Source organism: Acomys minous (genome assembly GCF_964271855.1).
Source record: "Acomys minous genome assembly, chromosome: 13".
Lineage (NCBI taxonomy): Eukaryota > Metazoa > Chordata > Mammalia > Rodentia > Muridae > Acomys > Acomys minous.
Window position 1 is genome coordinate 55,419,384 of NC_140495.1, and position 18,688 is coordinate 55,438,071.

The 18,688-nt window shown below is 47.3% G+C and overlaps 1 long non-coding RNA gene across 1 annotated transcript; it reads right to left on the reverse strand.

Annotated features, from left to right (window-relative positions):
* Positions 1 to 433: 433 nt before the first annotated feature.
* LOC311581662 lies at positions 434 to 7,434 on the reverse strand. The gene is made up of 5 exons (XR_014773835.1): positions 7,257 to 7,434; positions 6,143 to 6,991; positions 4,210 to 4,273; positions 2,439 to 2,595; positions 434 to 1,629 (listed from the first exon to the last, which is right to left on the reverse strand). It is a non-coding gene; the product is annotated as an uncharacterized lncRNA (long non-coding RNA).
* Positions 7,435 to 18,688: the final 11,254 nt, after the last annotated feature.

An 18,688-nucleotide genomic window follows, 5' to 3' on the forward strand; every position in this document is an offset into this window, starting at 1 on the left:
TGTGTAGAGAAACTACACAACATAATGCGGGGACAGAAATGAAAGACAACGAGGAAAGGGAAGGTGCTGAGAGAGGGCTGGCAGAGTCAACACAGAAGCAGAAGCATGTGATGAGAGCAGGTCAGTGCAGAAGGCACTGGAAGAAAAGCAGAGGACAGGACAGGGTGGAGCCCAGTACAGACGAGAAAGACATCCATGGCAATGTCAGGTACAGCCAGCAGTGAGGCATCAGAGTCTCTGGGAATCCAACACAATAGATGGGGACACATGTTCTGGAACAGAATTCAGAAGTGTTTCCCAAACTCAAGCAAGACTTGAATCTACTTATTGGCTGTTTATGAACCTTTTCCCAGGAAGCTTTGTCTTAGCATGGCTTCCACGTGGGACTCAGTCCATAGCGGCATTGGACCTACAGGGTGCATCATTTGGACGGTTAAGTACAACACATTAAATCATGCACAAGGAGAACAAGACTCAGGGTGAACTCAGATTTCATCAAAACAGCATTCACTGCAAGAAGAGGACAGAGAGACATTTAGAAGATATTTAAGGAAAGTGCAAAGCGAGAATTTTACATCATCCAAGCTGTTCCACAATTATAAAGGCTATGGAAAAACACTGTGAGCATACACTCTCTCCTAGGGAGAAATGCTTTGAACACACAAGAGCTCAGGAACCATAGTTCTGAGCCCTCCAAAGGGAACAACACCAGAAAATGAACTTTGAAAAACTGAGAATTGACTGGAGGAAACATTCACCAAGAGTATCACTATTTTTTCAATGACTAGATTTAGACCCAGAGCTAATGTAACTGGGTGAGTGGAATTCATAATAGAATATTAATCTTCTGTGTCCTGACAAGGCAGAAATAATATGACAATAGTTAGGAAAAGAGAGGTAAAGATGGAAGGAACTACAGTAATTAATGTACTGATACAATCAAAAGACAAAGACAATTATTTAATCAAATATTGGGCATGTGTGAGTCCATTTCTGTTACTATAACAAAATGCCTAAAGCTGATTAAACTCTAGAGGTCCAAAGACATTGTGTCTGAGTCAGCTTGGCTCTGATTGGCTCACAGATTGGTGACACATGTGACCATGTGCATGAGAAGAGGAAGTCACACCAAGACTTGCCCAACCTTGTGACCTCCCACTGGAAATCTCACCACGTAGAGGTACTTGAGGAATTCATAGCATCACCCTGGAGACCAAACTTCTAACATCTGAACCACTGGGGGGACAGACCACCTCCAAACCACAGCAGCATGCTAAGTATTGAAGTTCTAAGTAAAAACGTTAATAACGACGGTATTAACCACAGCAGAGGTAAATGGAAGAGCAGAAATATTACTTTTGTGCTAAATATCAGAACTTAATTCTCTTCTATTGAGGTGTGTCTTCCCACACTTTCTTCTTGTTTTTGTTTTTTTAGACAAGGTTGTATCCTTGGCTGTCGTGGACTTGCTTTGTAGACCAGGCTGGCCTCAAACTCACAGCGATCTGCCTGCCTCTGCCTCCTGAGTGCTGGGGTTAAAGGCATGCGCCACCATACCCGGCTTCCATCCTTTCTTCTTCTCTTCTCTCACTTGATCTGGTGTGATATGTTGAAAGATTCTAAGTGACTCTACAAAGAACAAAATCATGTGACAGGTCTTAGACGCACTCATCTCCATATCAAGGAATATGAATTGATGTTCACAAGAGGACAAATGATTTTCATGCCCTATCATAAGGCAACATTTGATTTAAATGCCTTAAAAGAGGCACACCTAAAGTGAACCACAGAAGTTAAACTTGAAAAGTATAGACAGGTAGTCACAGAGCAAGAGAATGTTGTCAGTCAACCTATGAATTAAACACACACACACACACACACACACCACACACACACACACACACGGCAGAGAACGGACTGCTGCAATGCTGAAGCACGTGTTTCATAACAACACTGTCAGGAAGTACATACGCACAAAACCACAGAGCAGCAACACTCATAGGGAAAAGTTACAGAGGCTGCAAGGACACATGGGAATGTCACAGCAGCAGGAAGCTTTCCAATTTTATGTCAGACTACACAACAAAATGAAGTAGATTCAAAGCAAGGTAATGTTTGGTACATGTCAAGATCTATATCCTGAAAGCGGAGAATTTGCCCTCTTTCACAGGGTGCATGGAACAGCTGTAAGCACTTATAATATAGGTGCCTATAGTGGAAACTTCAACCAATTTATTAAAGTGGAAATAGTGAAGGAAAAACCCTCTGATCATAATATGATTAAACTAGATGTTGGTAGTGACTCAAGAGACAAAAACAGAAATAAAAACAAAAAAAAATGTTCCTTCTAACTTAAACTTTTTAAAAAGAAATAACTCTCTTAGACAATTGTTACATCAAAAAAGATTTTGTGGGAAACAAGGGCTTGAGAGACCTACGCAGCAGGGCCTGGAGAGATGGTTCACGGGTTGAGACAGCTTGCCCAGTGCGACGACTTGAGTTCAGTTCCCAGCAGCCAGACAGGGCAGCTCAACAGGCCCTGTAACTCTGCTTCCAGGGGCTCTGATGCCCTCTTCTGGCTTCTGCAGGTACCTACTACACATACACAGACACATATATACCTTTACAAAGCACAATAAATCTTATTTAAAAGGTCTATCCCACCTCAGGGGTGGAAGGAGAGCTCATGCCCTAAAGTGTTTATGTCAACACAAACCAAAGAAGAGTGGACATCATTTCAAGTGTCATCCTCAGTTTCTTTCTTTCTTTCTTTCTTTCTTTCTTTCTTTCTTTCTTTCTTTTGTTGTTGTTTTTTGAGACAGGGTTTCTCTGTGTAGCCTTGGCTGTCCTGGACTCACTAAGACCAGGCTGGCCTTAAACACCCAGAGATCCGCCCACCTCTGCCTCCCAAGTGCTGAGATTAAAGGCGTGCGCCACCACGCCCGGCTTCATCCTCAGTTTCTAAAGTCATGACTATTTTAAAAACCAATATCAACCATCAACCTACATACGTGACTTAAAAATTGATTTATTGAAGCAAAACTGACAGAACATTAACTGCCTAATGTCAACACACCTACTCTGTTGAACTGTGACATCCGTAGCCACCTGTAAGTATATCACAGAATCAAGATAAGGAACATGCTGCCACGTCCCCTAAAGTTTCCTTCACATACTTTTATAACCCCCCTCTCTCTTGCCTTTCCCAGGCGTGTCCCGAGCCTACTTCCTGTTAATAGATTTTAGTTTGCAGTTACAGAATTCTAAACACCTAGAATCACTAAGTGTGTAATTTTGGCCTGGTTCCTTTCGCTCACTATCATTATTTCAAGATTTGTTGGAAATATTTGCAGATGTGTTGGTATGGTGTCTGGGATGCACGTGTGGGTAGCACTAAAGACAAGCTATGAACATGAGTTCTGCTTGCACACGCACAGCTATGATTGGTTGTAAACTGACGGTCACCATACTGAAGATGCCTTATAGGCACAGATACATTACACTATTCTGAAAATTTATATAAATATTTTATTTTTTCTAAAAGAAAAAGGATTTATTTACATTTATTATTATTATCATTTTTATTGTATGTGTGTGTTTGAGTGTGCATGTGTGTGCACATGGGGATGTATGTTGAGGCCAGAGGTCAACCTCAGGTAACATTCCTTGGAGCTCTCCACCTTGTGATTTTGAGACAGGGTCTCTCCTTGGCCTGGAATTCACTATGTAGGCTGGCTGGTCAGAGAGCACCAGGGATCCATTTGCCCCTGCCTCCCCACAGCTGGGATTCCAGTGTGTGCCATTATGCCTGGCTTTTTTTTTTTTTTTAGCATGGCTTCTAGGTATTAAATCCAGGTCCTCATGCTAGCGTGGCAAGTGTATTACCAACTGAGCCATCTTCTCAGGCAGAAGAAGAAGGCTTAAAAAAGAACTTATGCTCTCACCTTGCTTTTCTTATGCTGTTTTACATAATACTCATGTATGGCTTGCCTTAGATTTTTAACTCTTGTTTTTAAAAATAAGCTGTCTTCATTTTGTTCTTCGAGGATTTCAGTTCTACTAAAAAGCAGAGCGACTCCTCCACTTAAGTTTTTAAAGTAATGATTACAAGGCATCATGATACTTATGGCCGAGAGAGGGATACGAACTACCTGGGTGCTTTTTTGTAAAAACAACAACAATAATAATAATGGCTTGTGAGACCGGTACCTGATGAGGATCCATGTTTCCGGGTAACCGAGGGACTGATTTGCAAACTCGGCAGTCTCATTTCCTAGAGGAGGGAGCGTGAGGACAAATGAGGGCCAGAAGGAGTGCAAATAAGTCTGCCTGTGAAATCTAGTGATTAAAACACGGTAATCACTAGATTGGGATGTGTGCATACATTATTTTCCCATTAAAATATTAAATCGACAATAGCGCCACTCTGAACTCATATGATCTCTTATGATAAAATATTATTTAAAAATCACTAAAAGCAAAGAAAGCAGAGCTAAAATGTGCTTAACCTTCCTCTAGAACTAATTAGCTGCCTCCTGTCCCGGAGAGCTGGTCAGATCTTCTTTCACAGAAGTGGGATCTGTGTCTGCCCTAGTTTCCTCCCTGAGAAAAGGGAACACCAAAATTTGCTTCTCCAGTTAGCGTGCGCCAGACTTGGCTGTCCCTGCGTGGATTTCTAGAGTGACTGCTGGCGATAGACTGCTGCATCTGAAAGCACTCAGGAAATCTAGCCCTCCTCTGTTTTCTAGAGCATCCTTGGCTCTTCCAAAGCACAAAGAGACAATAGGAAGAAGGCAAACAGTGCAGAGAAGCAATGGAGCTTGCCCGCTAAGAGTGCTTTCTCCTGCGTTGGGCAATGACTGCTGGGCAGGGGGCAGGGGCCCGCCCTGGAGTGTGGTTGAAACACCCAGGGACATTCTGTTGGAGAAAACTGATTTCCCCTTCCTCAGCAGGCATCAATTGCAAGTAGCTTCCGGAGTGAGCCACCACCCCACAGCAAGCCCCAATAACCCATACGGGAGACCACGTGGGCCAAACGAGAAGGCTGTCGCCCTAGCCTTCTAACCACCCACCTTCCGTGTGCATGAAGCTATCCAGGACATCCCTAGGGCTTGAGAGACCCCAGACAAGACAGAAGACTCGTCTGAGGCCTCTCCAGCTCATGAGAAATGGTAAAGCAAGGTTTTAAGCAGGTCTTACAAAGCCTTCCATACACGAGGGTCGGCATAGGCTTCCTTGTGTGTGCCTCTGTCTTTGGGAAGCCGGTGTACACTTTCACAGGTAAACCACGGAATGAGAGGAAACAGGACTCTGTGTAAGCTATTTGCTTTCAGTAGCAGACTAAATTTTTTTTAAAAATCTCTCTTGCTCATGAATTTCCCTGTGTAGGAGCAGCTGCCCAACAGATGGCATAGGCAAGAATGCCCAAAAAAGGGGATGCTGAAAAGGCCTTCGGATAATGGATGCTAGTTAGTCTGGGTTGATGTGACTGACCGAGGCTACCCTTGGATGACAGGACTCCATTACAGCGTCAACAGTACCCTATTGACTCCATCTCCCCAGGCCCCCTGGGGACTAGGAGAGCACTGCAGAGAGGAGAAAGCCAGGCCTGGATCAGGAGGAGTCAGAAGAACAGGAATTCTTGGTCCTGCAGTGAGCCCCCGTTCTCCCCCCCCCCCCCGCCCCATCTAGGACATTCTGGGTTAGGGGATGGAGCTAAAGAGCAGATGAAGGGGGCTCTGCCTTCCTAGCGCTGGGAATGCCTCTCCACATGGGCCTGGGCAGCCACATATGCATCACAGCAGGGCCCCAGCCGCAGAAGGGAACTCCAAAGAGGATGGACCAGTTCCATGAAAGAGCTGCCCTTCTGGGCTTTGCAATCATTTCCTGTGTATGTATTCTCCTGAGTGAGTGAACTTGTTCTAGCTCACCGCAGTGGGTGCAAACAGACCCTGCCCACCATTTCCTGGGTGTGGGTGCTGTGGGCAGATGCCAGAGGGATTTTTTAAAAAGAAGCGGTGCTATTTAGGGCGTTAGGATCTGCTATCATGCCAAGGCAGCAATATGTCTGCCCAGGAGAACTTCCCACCATGCAGCCGAGGAATGCCATTCCCTGGGCTCAATACGCCTCTCTGGCACGTACCTTCTGCGAAGTCATTCTGTGATCTCCGTTCCAGTGAATTCCCCACCTCAGGGCTGGAGCCAGCCTCTCCTCTTTAGAGGTGACACTGAGACCTCAGCCAGACTCCCGCCAAATGTCTCTACAGTTAGGTTAACGCCCAAAGTGGGCAGGTGGAGATGTTGACACATCTGCGGGCAAGTGACACGTTTGCCAAGAAGGCTCTGGATCTGTCTGCTTCATTCCTCGGGGTCATGAGTTGGGATAGAAAACCCAGAAAGTAGGGGATTGGTTGACAGAGCAGGACAGCTCTGAGCAGCACAGGGCCTCTGTACTCATGAAGGAAAATGAGAGGTCATTCAGAAAAGAATGTGGAAGGCTATTTTAAGAAAAGGAAAAGCAAAATGGATGTTAGCAGGCAAGCTACAATGGACCTTCAATCATTCATACACACACACACACACACACACACATATATTTGAGAATTTCAAGAACACAGAGGCAAAGCCCTATTTTTAGAGACTATTGTATGAGGCCAGGACAGGGAAGAGAGGAGCGCAATGTTCTTCTGACAATGATTGCACACTGAATAGGAAGAGAAAGTAATGAGGGCAAAAATAATCACTGTTTTCAGTCCTCCAGATTCAGGGTGTTCGAAACAGAGACTTCTGAGATACCACCTAGTCAAAGGACCAGGTCTCCCTTCCTGCCTTTCATCTTAGGACTCCTGGCAGATCATCTGTGCAGGGGGACAATTTTCTCCATGTTCCTTGCTCAGGGGCCGCTGTTGGGTTGAAAGGCTCCAGACTTCAGTGTGCACTCCAGTGAAATGCCGAGTTCCTGCCCAGCTGCAGAGGGTTGGCTTCTGCCAGGCTAGAACGAAGAATCTAGGCTTGGCTTCTCCCCACACCCGACACCCACCCGGGCAACTGTTGCTTTTTAGCCAGGGCTCACAAGCTGGGGGAATTTGAGGCTTTGAAAGTCAGAAGGTACCGGCAAAGGCTTGGGTGAGGCTAAGAGGTAAAACCCCAGAATTCAGCTGTTTGGCTGAGCACTGTGGCCACTGCCAGAGTTAAAAGGGTGCTTGGGTCAGAGAGAACACCACCTCTCTCTCACCTCCCTCGGAACCCTGACATACAGGCCTTTCTAGTTTCCTCCTTCATTTGCAGCGTCATAGCTTCTTTTCCTGTGCAGTTAGGAGACAGCCTAAGACGAGGGAATTAGGGTGGAACGGGTTTCTTTTGGCTCAAGGTGCAAGGTTAGAGTCCGTTGTGGTGGAGAAATCGCCACAGCAGGAGCGCGAGGGAGCTGGTCACGTGACAGCCATACTCAGAATGGAGAGCAGTGAATGTGCGCATGCTCCTGCTCAGACAACTTCCTCCGTTTCATAAGTTCTAGGATACCAGCCCCAGGGATAAGTACCTCTCACAGTACACAGGTCTTTCCTACTTCGGTTAACCTAATCAAGATAATCACTGCCCCCCCTTCCCCCCCCCCCCCCCGCCCCATCTCAGAGGGCACGGCCAGGCTTGTCTCCCAGGTGATTCTGGATTCTGTGGGGCTGACACTCCAAGCTCCCCTCCCACATAGGAGGAGCATGGCTAAACAAAGATTGTGTGTGTGTGTGTGTGTGTGTGTGTGTGTGTGTGTGTGTGTGTGTGTGTGTGTGTGTGTGTGTTGGGGACAGGGGCTTCAGTCAGGGTTGGCCAGGCTCTTGCAGGCTGAGCAAAGGACACACAGGAGCTGGTATCCATGCAAAGTCACCGAAACAAGAAAAGAGAAGCCACTGTCGGCCATAGAATGAACCCAAAGGGCGGATGGCAATGGTTTCCCAGTATTAAAATGCTAACATAGGATCTCCGCCTTCATCACATTGAAGGTCATTATCAGAAAGAGCTAGCCTTGGGCTTACCAGGTCACACTGTGTGATGGCCAGTCCATGACTTTGTAAAAGGACTCTAAGTGACGTGTCTTCTTGTGACTTTATCTCGACAGCACCAAGCCTCCTTTCTCCCTCAATATTTGATCTCCTTGGAGTGTCGATCTTCCTCATTCTTTACTCTTTGAAATGGCAAGAGGTCCAGACCACACCCAGGCCACACCCAGGCCACACCCAGGTCCACTGAGTGAGAATGTCAGTGGGTAGGAGCCAGACTCCCAGACAGGATGCCTTGGTCTATAATGATAAGCAGGATTGGCTGTTCCTGTTGTCATTATTTAGAGGCCTGTCATCCAAATAATGTGGGGAACGGTGACACTTGTGTCCCAGGATGTTAGTGGCATGAGGCAGAAGTGCAGCCTAAAGCAGATGTGAGCTTTCATTATGGGAATGTCACGATAGTGCTGGCTAGGATTCGGCTGACTCTCAGGGCTCCTCTGGCATCTCTCTCCTTTGGTTATCTTCCTATTGGCTTCATTCTTGGGAGGACTTTATCCAAGGAGGAGGCAAAAATGATCAAACTCTCAACATCATCCTACAGAGACTATTTGCAGAGGCAAGAGCACCCTGTGGAGGGTCATGTGGCCTCTGACCTGTGGCCCATGCAGCAGCTGATGTATCAGTTGAACACTTAGGGATGCGCTGCTTGGCTTGGCTGAGCTGGTGCCATGTCCTGGCTGAGCAAAGCAGAGACAATCGTGTGAAGGGAAGGAGAGGCAGAGACCAATGAATAGTAGTGTGTCTGGAGACTAGCAAGATCATGCCCACAGCCAACTTGGCCAACTTCCTTCCTGGCACTTTGCACACATACATGCCTCAGGTACTTTCAGATGAATGTTGAGAGAACACTTGAAAATACCACCAACATCTTACAAGCTATGTCCCTGTCACCCTCCCTGCAGGAGGGGAGAGCATCCTGGCAACTATGTGCCTACCCAGACTCCCAAGCTAGTTTGTAGAGCTGGGAGCTGGTTGTAAGATTCTGGGGCCAGAAGCAAGCAGTAACCGGAAGAGCTCCAGCTTGCAGCACTGTTGTAGACAGAGGAGGCACTCCGAGCTCAGCCTTGGCTTACGATCTGGACCTGAAAGCCAGCCCTTCCCCATTCGGGGGCATCCAGAAGGGTGACTGTCATGCCAGGGACACTTTTTAGCAGTCTCTGAATGGGGCAAAGGACTTTGCCCTGGACAGTGGACTGTTTGGTGGCCCCTCTTGGGCAGATCCTGCACGTTTGCTGGCCATAAGGACAATGTTGGACTTTCTCTCAGACTTAAAGACAGGGACAGAAGCTAGGCTAGATGCCACCCAATAAGCCACAGAGAAAATAAGTTATTTCATAGAGAATTGCCCTGCCTTGATTCTTCTTCATCCCCCTAGGAGTTAAATTTCTCTGGGGCTTGGGAGATTACTTAGTGTGTAAAGGACCTGCCATGTAAGCGTGAATGCTGAAGTTAGGACCCTAAGCATCATGCAAATCATAGCAGACAAGGCAGCAATTCTGAAATCCCAGCAATCAGGCGATGAAGACAGGCAATGATGCCTGGAGTGAGCTGTGAGCTCTAGGTTCAAAAGAGAGACTTTACCACAATATTTATGATAGAGAGCATCTGAGGAAATTCCCTCACTTCTACCCTGGATCTTTACACCACACACATGCATGTGCACATACACACAAGCATTGCACACACACATTTTCACAAACAGGCAAACTTGCCCTGAGACAGAGAGAGAGAGAGAGAGAGAGAGAGAGAGAGAGAGAGAGAGAGAGGGAGAGAGAGAGAGAGAGAGAGAGAGAGAGAGAGAGAGAGAGAGAGAGAGAAAGAAACTTCTCTGAGGGAAATGATAAGATCCAAAGTGGCTGTATCATGGCCCCTCGGGAATGTATGCTCCGAGGTATTATCTTTTTGTTCTTGTTGCTGTCAAAAAATACCACAAGTTGCTGGACATGGTGGCACCAGCACTCAGGGAGCCAGAGGCAGGTGGGTCTCTGTGAGTTCAAGGCCAGCCTGGTCTACAAAGAGTCCAGGACAGACAAGGCTACATAGAGAAACTCTGTCTCAACACAACACAATACCAGAAGTTGGGAATTTTATGAAGAAAAGAGGTTCCTTTGCCTTATGGTTCTGAAGGCTGAAAGTTCAAGGCAGGACAACAAAGCTTAGCATTCTGTGAGGCTGATGGCTGTATTATAGCACAGCTGACATATCATGTTAAGGGTAGGTACAAGAGGGACAGCTTGTGTGATAAGACCAGAAGCCAGAGAGACCCAGAGGTTAAACTTGTTTTGTATCAAATTATTCTTGTTTGTTTGTTTTGGTTTTGGTTTTTCGAGACACGGTTTCTCTGTGTAGCCTTGCTGCCCTGGACTCACTTGTAGACCAGGCTGGCCTCGAATTCACAGCAATCCACCTGCCTCTTGAGGACACTAACTCACTCTGTAAGACCAGCATTGAGTCCTTCCAAGAGCAGCTGCTAGAAACTCATCTGCTACCTTACTCACTCCTTCTGGGTCTCATGCCTGAGAGTTGCACCCTCGGTGCTGTCATACTGGGGAGAAAGCTTCCGACGCAGGAGTCTTTAGGGGATGGTCACAACATCTCCGAATCATGGCAGAGTGCTGCCTTGGGCTGGCACCTTAGGTAGTGACTTCATCTGCTTTTGCAGTGTGTCCCCCCACCCCCACCCCCTCCCCTCTGGCCTTTGCAGTGTGTCCCCTGACCCCGCCCCCCACCTCTGGCTTTGCATCCACCACTCCCTCCTGGCCATCTATTATCGCTAAAGTGCATTCTGTACTGTATGAGTTTTGCTTTTCCACTCTGCCATCAAGGCTGAACTTTAGTGGGACTGCAAACACCACTTTTAAGTCCTTTTTTCAGGCTTTCACTTTTTATATTTATATTATATATTTTTAATATTTATTAATTAATATAAATATAATATTTATATTATACCTAGCATGGCTGTGTAGCTGTCTTTGCTTCTTTGTGGGTTCATCTTTTTCCTGCCCTTTATCCCCCTGGTTTTACCCCTAACACTAGATAGAAGAGAAACAAAGAAGGGAAAGAGGAATTACGAAAATCCCTGAATCAAACTTCTTTTGTTTCTTCTTTGATGCTGTCTACTAACAAAATACAATCAACATCCCTAAAGGACCAACAATCATAGACTCTGCCCCTTTGGGCCCTTGCATTTATGTACTCTCTGCAAAGTTCCCAGAATTCCCAATGTCACAGAATCATAGAAATTGTATGGAGCTGGATAAACCACGCCTCTGCTAGAGCATGAGGCAAATCACAGTCAGCTGCTGCGGACAGCCCGAAGCAGCCCCACACCCCTGCGCCTGGGATTAAAATGAAAGCACATTCTTATATTTTCGTATTTTTTTTAAGAAACCAAATTTCCAAAATTGTCCCTACATTTCTCCCTCTCTATGAATAAACAAATTGCGCTCTGAGCAGGAGAGAGTGGGTTTCTTTAGTTGTGGTGGTAGTTCTTGCTAGAGGCTCCGTGACTTGTAACAAACATGAATGCATTTCTACTTTCTTTCTGAAAGCAATGAGAAATGCAAACCACACCTCTCTCCATCCAGATGCAGAATGGGGATGCACCCCTGAAAATTCTCACCTGCAAGCTGTCTGCCTGGCATCTTGGTCCACAGTTTCCAAGATGACTGACAGGGCATGGCTGGGTTCTGTCCATAACTGTGACAGAGAGAAGCAATGCACAGAGGTTGGGCAAGCTGTTGATGAGTGTGGAAGAAGGGACCCTATCTTATATTTACATCACTTTAGGGATGACATTGCATAGCAATATAACATCTGTCTACCTTAAGGAAAAGCATGGTATGGCTTGAAAATTTTTAATTCATGATTTTTTTTCCTCAGAAAATTAGACTATTCCTGGTTAACAGACTATGTTGCTGACACAGCACAAAATGCTTCTATAACTCCAAAGTGCCTATTCATTTAGGAATTGGAAAGAGGAAGAGTGTGTGTGAGTGTGCATGCATGCTTACGTATGTGTGTGTGTGTGTGTGTGTGTGTGTGTGTGTGTGTGTGTGTGTGTGTGCTTGTGTGTCCCTGCAGGTCTGTGTATGTGCCTGTAGGTGTGTGCATACATGTGTAAAAGCTGGAATCCCTCCTCAATCTTATCTTTTGAATAAATGGGCAGCACCATTGCCTAGGCAGGAGTTCCTAAACAGTAGAAGAGAAGAGAAAACTAACTTGATTTTTGTTTGTTTGCTTGTTTGTTTGAGACAGGGTTTCTCTGTGTAGCCTTAACTGTCCTGGACTGGCTTTGTAGACCAGGCTGGCCTCGAACTTGCAGAGCTCCACCTGCCTCTGCCTCCCAAGTGCTGGGGTTAAATGCATGCTGGAGAAATCTAACTTGAGAGGAAGCAATGAAGAAAGGACGTCTCTCTGTTCTTGACTGTACATGTGGTGTGGCTAGTGGCTTGCATTTCTGCCTTGACTTTCCTGATCATCCTTCAAGCCATAAGAGAGAAGAAGAGCCTTCTGGGAGAGAACAGCAACATGATCAGGTGTTCTGTATGGGATACTGGAGGGGCCATTCCATTTGCAGTTTCCTGGTGGAAACGTGCCTGGAAAAAAGCAGGGGAGAGATGACTGAGGGGTAAAGGGGGCTAGAGTTATGAGAGGTTGCCAGTCTCTTCTTGTCTTCCCACCAACGCTTTTGCCTACTCAGAAATTGCTGGAATTCATAGCCATGCGCCCTCTGCCCCCACCAATGCTGAAGCTGCCTTGCCTCTCCCTCCTTTGAAGAGGAAATGAGGCTGCCTCAAGAGGGGGGACATGGCAAGGGTTGGCCCAGGCTTGGATGCTAATATGAGCATGGGATGAAACCCTGTGCAGAAAGCTCTGAGGAAGGATGGAAGAGATGAGACCAAGAGATTGAGGTCTGTGGGGCACATTTGTACCAAGGCCAATTAGGTGGGTATATAAGCCTACGCTAAGGCCAAGTCAAGAGGAGTGGAGAAGGAGAGAGCCTGAGGGAGTAGCCAAAAACTCAATGGAGGAGAGACCCAAATAGAGCCAAAGAAACAAACAAACCAACAGCAGCAGCAACGAACAGTAACCCCAAATCTGTGAACTTTTTAAGCGGGAAGTGTATCCAAGATTGAGGTCATGATCCAAGGGGAATTCGAATGGAGTGGTGGCAGAGAAGCCATGTCCTACTGGGGAAGTCTGTCCTAAGATTCTTTAAAGATTGTGTGTGTGCGTGTGTGCGCATGCGTGTGTGTGTGTGTGTGTGTGTGTGTGTGTGTGTGTGTGTGTGTGCCTGTGTGTATACACGAGTGGACATGTATTCTATGACACACATGTCCAGGTCAGAGGACAGCTGCTTCTTCCTCCCACTTTCATGTGGGATCCAGGGGTTGAACTCACGGCAGGCTTGTGTGGCTAGTAGCATCTTTACCCACTGAGCCATCCTGCCCTCTGCTCTGTATAGTTGGTTTTAACGTCAGCTTGCTAATGATAGAACCTCCTGAGTAGGAAGCCTCAGCTGAAGAACGGTCCTGATTGCCTTCACTGATATGGGAAGACCTAGGCTGTGGCAGCACCTGCTGTAGCAGCTGAAACAGCAGAGCAGAGCGGGAGAGTGATTCGCTGTCCTCTCACTTGGCCATTTCCCTCTTGGTGCTGAGTTGATCTGCCTGTCTCCACTGCTGATACCAGAAGCATGGTCCTGAGTTTTCACTGTGGACTAAGTAGCAGTTGCTTTCTAGGAAGCTTCCAGGTTCTTGGTACCAGAGTGGGGTGCTGGGACACGAAGCCTTGAGGACTGAGCAGCTGTTGGGTTGTCAACACTCAGAGAGAGAGAGAGAGAGACAGAGACAGAGACAGAGACAGAGACAGAGACAGAGAGGAAGAGCACTAGGCTGTCACGACTCCAGCTGCCGAGACACTCGGTCTCAAGGCCTGCTTCTCTGCCTTTTAGGTATGATGCAGCTGTCCTTTGGGCACCTCTAGAGCAGTGGTCTCAACCTCTGCCTCCAAAAATATCTACCTCATGATTCATAACAGTAGCAAGGTTACAGTTATAAAGTAGCAACAAAATAATTTTATGGGTGAGGGTTGCCACAACATGAGGAACTGGATTATGGGATGGCAGCATTAGGAAGCCTGAGGAACACTGCTCTAGAGAACTTAAGAAACCCACTCTTGTCCAGGAGTTTAAATGGACCCTAGGGGAGACCCTTCTTCCAAGGAGCTGCTGAAGGGGGGGGAGGGGCGGGTTGTGTGCAACCAGGGAGGTCATGGGAAGCACCGCAGAATGGTTCCTGGTGAGGGAGGACGGGTCCAGGGCTGAGCATGCTGGCGAGAGTTGAGGAACAGAATAGCCCCTCGAGGTAAGGGTGGAGCACAGAGGGACCACTGAGTGGACGCCTGTGTGTGGTGCAAAGAGGGACCCTTGGGATCAGAGGTCCCTCCCCCAGGGAATGTGAGGCAGACACTTAGGCACTGTCAATTGGAGGGAATAAAACTGAGGCAGGCCAGAGAAGTGCTGAAGTAGAAAGGTGCCAAAGATAGGGTTGAAAACACTGAGCTGGGTGGAGATCTGAGCCCCTCGCTGACCAAGAGGTGAGCTGAAGAGTCTGGTGAGGCTGAGCTGCAGGAAATTGACAGCCAGGAGGCCTGTGAGTCTGTCTAGGGTCATGCACCAGTACTTGGCTTCTGGTGTCAAACTAATTGAACTTAGAATCTAAACTAATTCTCAACTTGTGGGGTTTGAGCCCAAATGACCCTTTGACAGGGGTCACCTAAGACCCAGAAATCACCGATATTTACATTATTATTTATAATAGCAGCAAAATTACAGTTATGAAGTAGCAACAAATTTTATGGTGGTGAGGGGTGGCCACCACAACATGAGGAACTGTATTAAAGGGTCGTAGCACTACGAAGGTTGAAAATGACTGTCTAATGTCCCCCTGGCCTTCCTCCCCTTTAAAATGTGCGATTTCAAGTGACTTCCTGAAGCTTCCTATGCCACACACAAGTCCCTGTGAGATGGAGATAAGGATTTACGATTAATCTTGGACTATCCCATAATATTTCCTCTGTAATTTTTATTTTATTTGTGCCTGTTTAGATCCCCAGGGTCAGTGGGCCCTGCCATGGCTCATTGAGTTTTGCTTTGACATCTGTCTTCATCTTAGCCTCTGGACCATTTACTATGCTTTATCTCATCGCTTAGGAATGGTACCTACCACCTCACCAAGACAGGAAGCTATGTGAGTATGGGGCCATATTCACCGCCTATTGCTAGAGATTACTACATGTTGTTCTCGGTATCTTCCTGCAGCATTAGTCTTACTGTGAACGATGGGTAGCAGACATCCTCTGGGGGCTTCGTGATGTGCCTCTGATGTGTAACGGACATCTCAGACTACACCTCTGCTGTATGAAAGGGGAGTCAGCTGTTCTGGATCAGACATGTGCTGGAGCACACATCAGGCACTGGAGACTTAGGGGAGAGGAGGTTGGAGAGGTGGCCCAGTGGGTAAGCGCTCTCGCTCTTCAAACATGAGGACCTGAGTGGGACTCTCCAGCACCCAAGTAAGGGGGAAAAAAGACATGGCTGCAGGTGTCTGTCACCTGGAGGGCTAGGCGCGTGGTAGGTAGAGGCAGGTGGCCCTGACAGCTCTCATTAGAAGCCAGACTAACCAAAAGGGAGAGTGTCTGGTTCAATAAGAGATTCTGTTTTAAGGCTGTTAATAAGGTAGAGTGTAAAAGATAAAAACAACCAATGTCCTGCTCTGGCCTTTGTGCATATACAGGTTCAAGGGCCTAAGTATGCTTACATACACACACACACACAGAGAGAGAGAGAGAGAGAGAGAGAGAGAGAGAGAGAGAGAGAGAGAGAGAGAGAGAGAGAGAGAAGAGAGAGAGAGAAAGAGAGACAGACAGACAGACAGACAGACAGACAGACAGACAGAGACACAGAGACACAGAGACACAGAGAGACAGACAGAGAGGACTCAGGGGACAGGACAGACATGGCCACTGCACTCGTGGAAAGTGGAGACACTAGGTAAAGTTAAGCGAGTGTGGGGAATTTTTGCCAGGGAAGAGTATATGCTGTGGAGTTTATGTTCTGACTAGAGCATGCCTCCCTAAAGCAGAGATGTGGGTGACAAGTTTTGAGGGGCGCGTTATACTTGATGCATAGAAGGAATCTGGCTCCCAGCGAGTTCGCAACCAGAGCCTGTGGCGCTGTGTTCACTGGCATGGATGGCAGTGGTCTCCAGGAGCAACCCTGAACCCAGATGGGGTTTCTATTCTCAGGAAAGGACAGACACAGCGTGGGGTGGTCTTCCGACAGCCCCCTCAGCGAAACGCATGCTCTCCACTCGCAAAGCTCTCTGTTTGTGGGTTTTTCTGTCATCGTTCACAAAGAAAAGGATCTTTTTTGTTGACTGAGAATAAACAGCTATTGGGAGTGATGAAACAGGCCCGATTGGCACTGCCCTAAGTGGGGTATGTAGGTCAGGACGTTCCTTGTTTGTGTGTTTCTTGGAGGCAGGTTGACGTTTCTCTTGTTTTGAAAAGACTCTCCAGAGAGCTAATTATCTAGGGGAGAGGCTGGTGGGCGCCCTTCCAGGAAGTTCTGAGGGGGCATGCCAGGGGCTTGTGGGAGGGGGTGCAGGGGTGTGAGAGTGGGGCTGGGGAGTGGAAGCAGAGATGGAGAAGGAGATCAGAGCAAACGCAGCAGCCGCAGCCCGCCACCTTGGACACAGCGGACTTTAATTACTGGAGAATATGAGGCCAAAGGCAAATGGCTCTTTAAAGGGCACTTGTAGCTAAAAGGACAGAAGTGCTTGGGCCTGGCTGGGACATGCTTTGTGGTTATTTACAGATTGTAACAGTGGATTCAGCCTGCCATCTCCCAGGTCTGGTTCTGAGATCATTCAATGGCTCAGTGGGGTGAACAGAGTGTGAAGAAACCACCCAAGACCCAGGGTTAGAGAGGGATGGGCAAATTAGGGAGACGTCAGTTCAATGGGCTCCTGTTCACTCTTGAATCAACAGATATGGAAAACTCACGAGAGGGAAACTTAGGACTGGACTCCCTAATGCTCAGCTTCTATTGCTGTCCTAAAACACCCCTACAAAAGCAGCTTTAGAAAGTGGGTTTGTTTTAGCTTCTGGTTCTAGGATGAAGTCTATCATGACCAGAAATGCAGGATATGTGGGAGGAAGAGGAAGCTGACCGATGACATTTTTTTTCATCCACAAACAGGAAGCAGAGAAAGAGAGCAGGAAGTAGAGTGACACTACTTTCCCCGGCAAGGCTGTCCCTCCTGAAGGCCCCATGACTTCCTTGTGTGCCACGGCCAACTGGCAGTCAAGTGTGCAAATACGTGAGGCTGTGAGGGACACTTCTCTTCCAGACGCACGGAGAGTGCTAAGCACACAGTAAGCCCCTGTGGAATCCACTGTTGCTGTCACTCTTGTGTCGTTGTTGCTGTTCACACTGTTATTTGGCTACAGTTGTTATTGTATCTCCTCCCAACCCCTTGCCAACATCAATGTGAAACCAAGGGGCATGGTGGATGACATGATTTAAATCTTCGATGTCCCTCGTGTCTTCAAGGCTCCTGCCCTGGTGCAACAGTGATCAGAGATGAGGTTTTGGGGAGGGAGTAGGGGACCGTGATGCTCCGACCTCCTGAATGGGTGGGTACATTGGTGGATTTCTAGATTAGCTGGCTTGGGAGAAGGAGGTTCTCTTTGTTTCCTGTGCGTCACGAATCGAATCGGCGTCACTCTGCAAAGTACCTCCTGCCTTACCACACACCCACATGATGAGGCCGAGCAAGCGTAGACTGGTCTGTGCAACAGTGCGACAAAAGGACTCTCTCCTCTTTTTACATCATTTCCCTCAAGCAGTTTGTCATAGGGATGGAGGATGAGCAGCGCAGGGCAGACGACCAGTGGACTTTATCTACATTGGCCAATGCTTAAAGGATAACAAAGATCTAAAGGAGATGCAGCCTTCTCTGGGCCATGGTGACCACACCTTATGTAAGCACTCTCCCTAAGCCCAGAAGAAAAGAAAAGCCTTTTGCATCCATAAAAATGCATTCCTAGGGGAAGACTTCCTATTGGGACTCTAGGTGCGAGAAGCAAGGGAGAATGGAGCAATAGAAGGATCCAGAGGGTCCTAAATACCTACAAGAAGAACATCATGATGGGCAGATCTGGGCCCAGGGGTCCTGCTCAAACTATGGTACCAGCCAAGGACAATACATGCAGTGAACTTCAAACCCCTACCCAGATCTAGCCAATGGACAGGACATTCTCCACAGTTGAGTGGAAAGAGAGGACTGACTTTCACATGAACTCTGGTGCCCCATATTTGACCACGTACCCTGGATGGGGAGGCCTGCTGGCACTCAGAGGAAGGATAGCAGCCTACCAAGAAGAGACTTGATACCCTATGACATATACGAGGGAGGAGGTCCCACTCAGTCACAGTCATAGAGGTGGGGAATTAGGGGAAAATGGGGGGGGGGGAGGGAAGAATGGGAGGGATGGGATAGCAATTGAATGTAATATGAATAAATTAATAAAATATAATTTAAAAATGCATTCCTAGCCCAGAA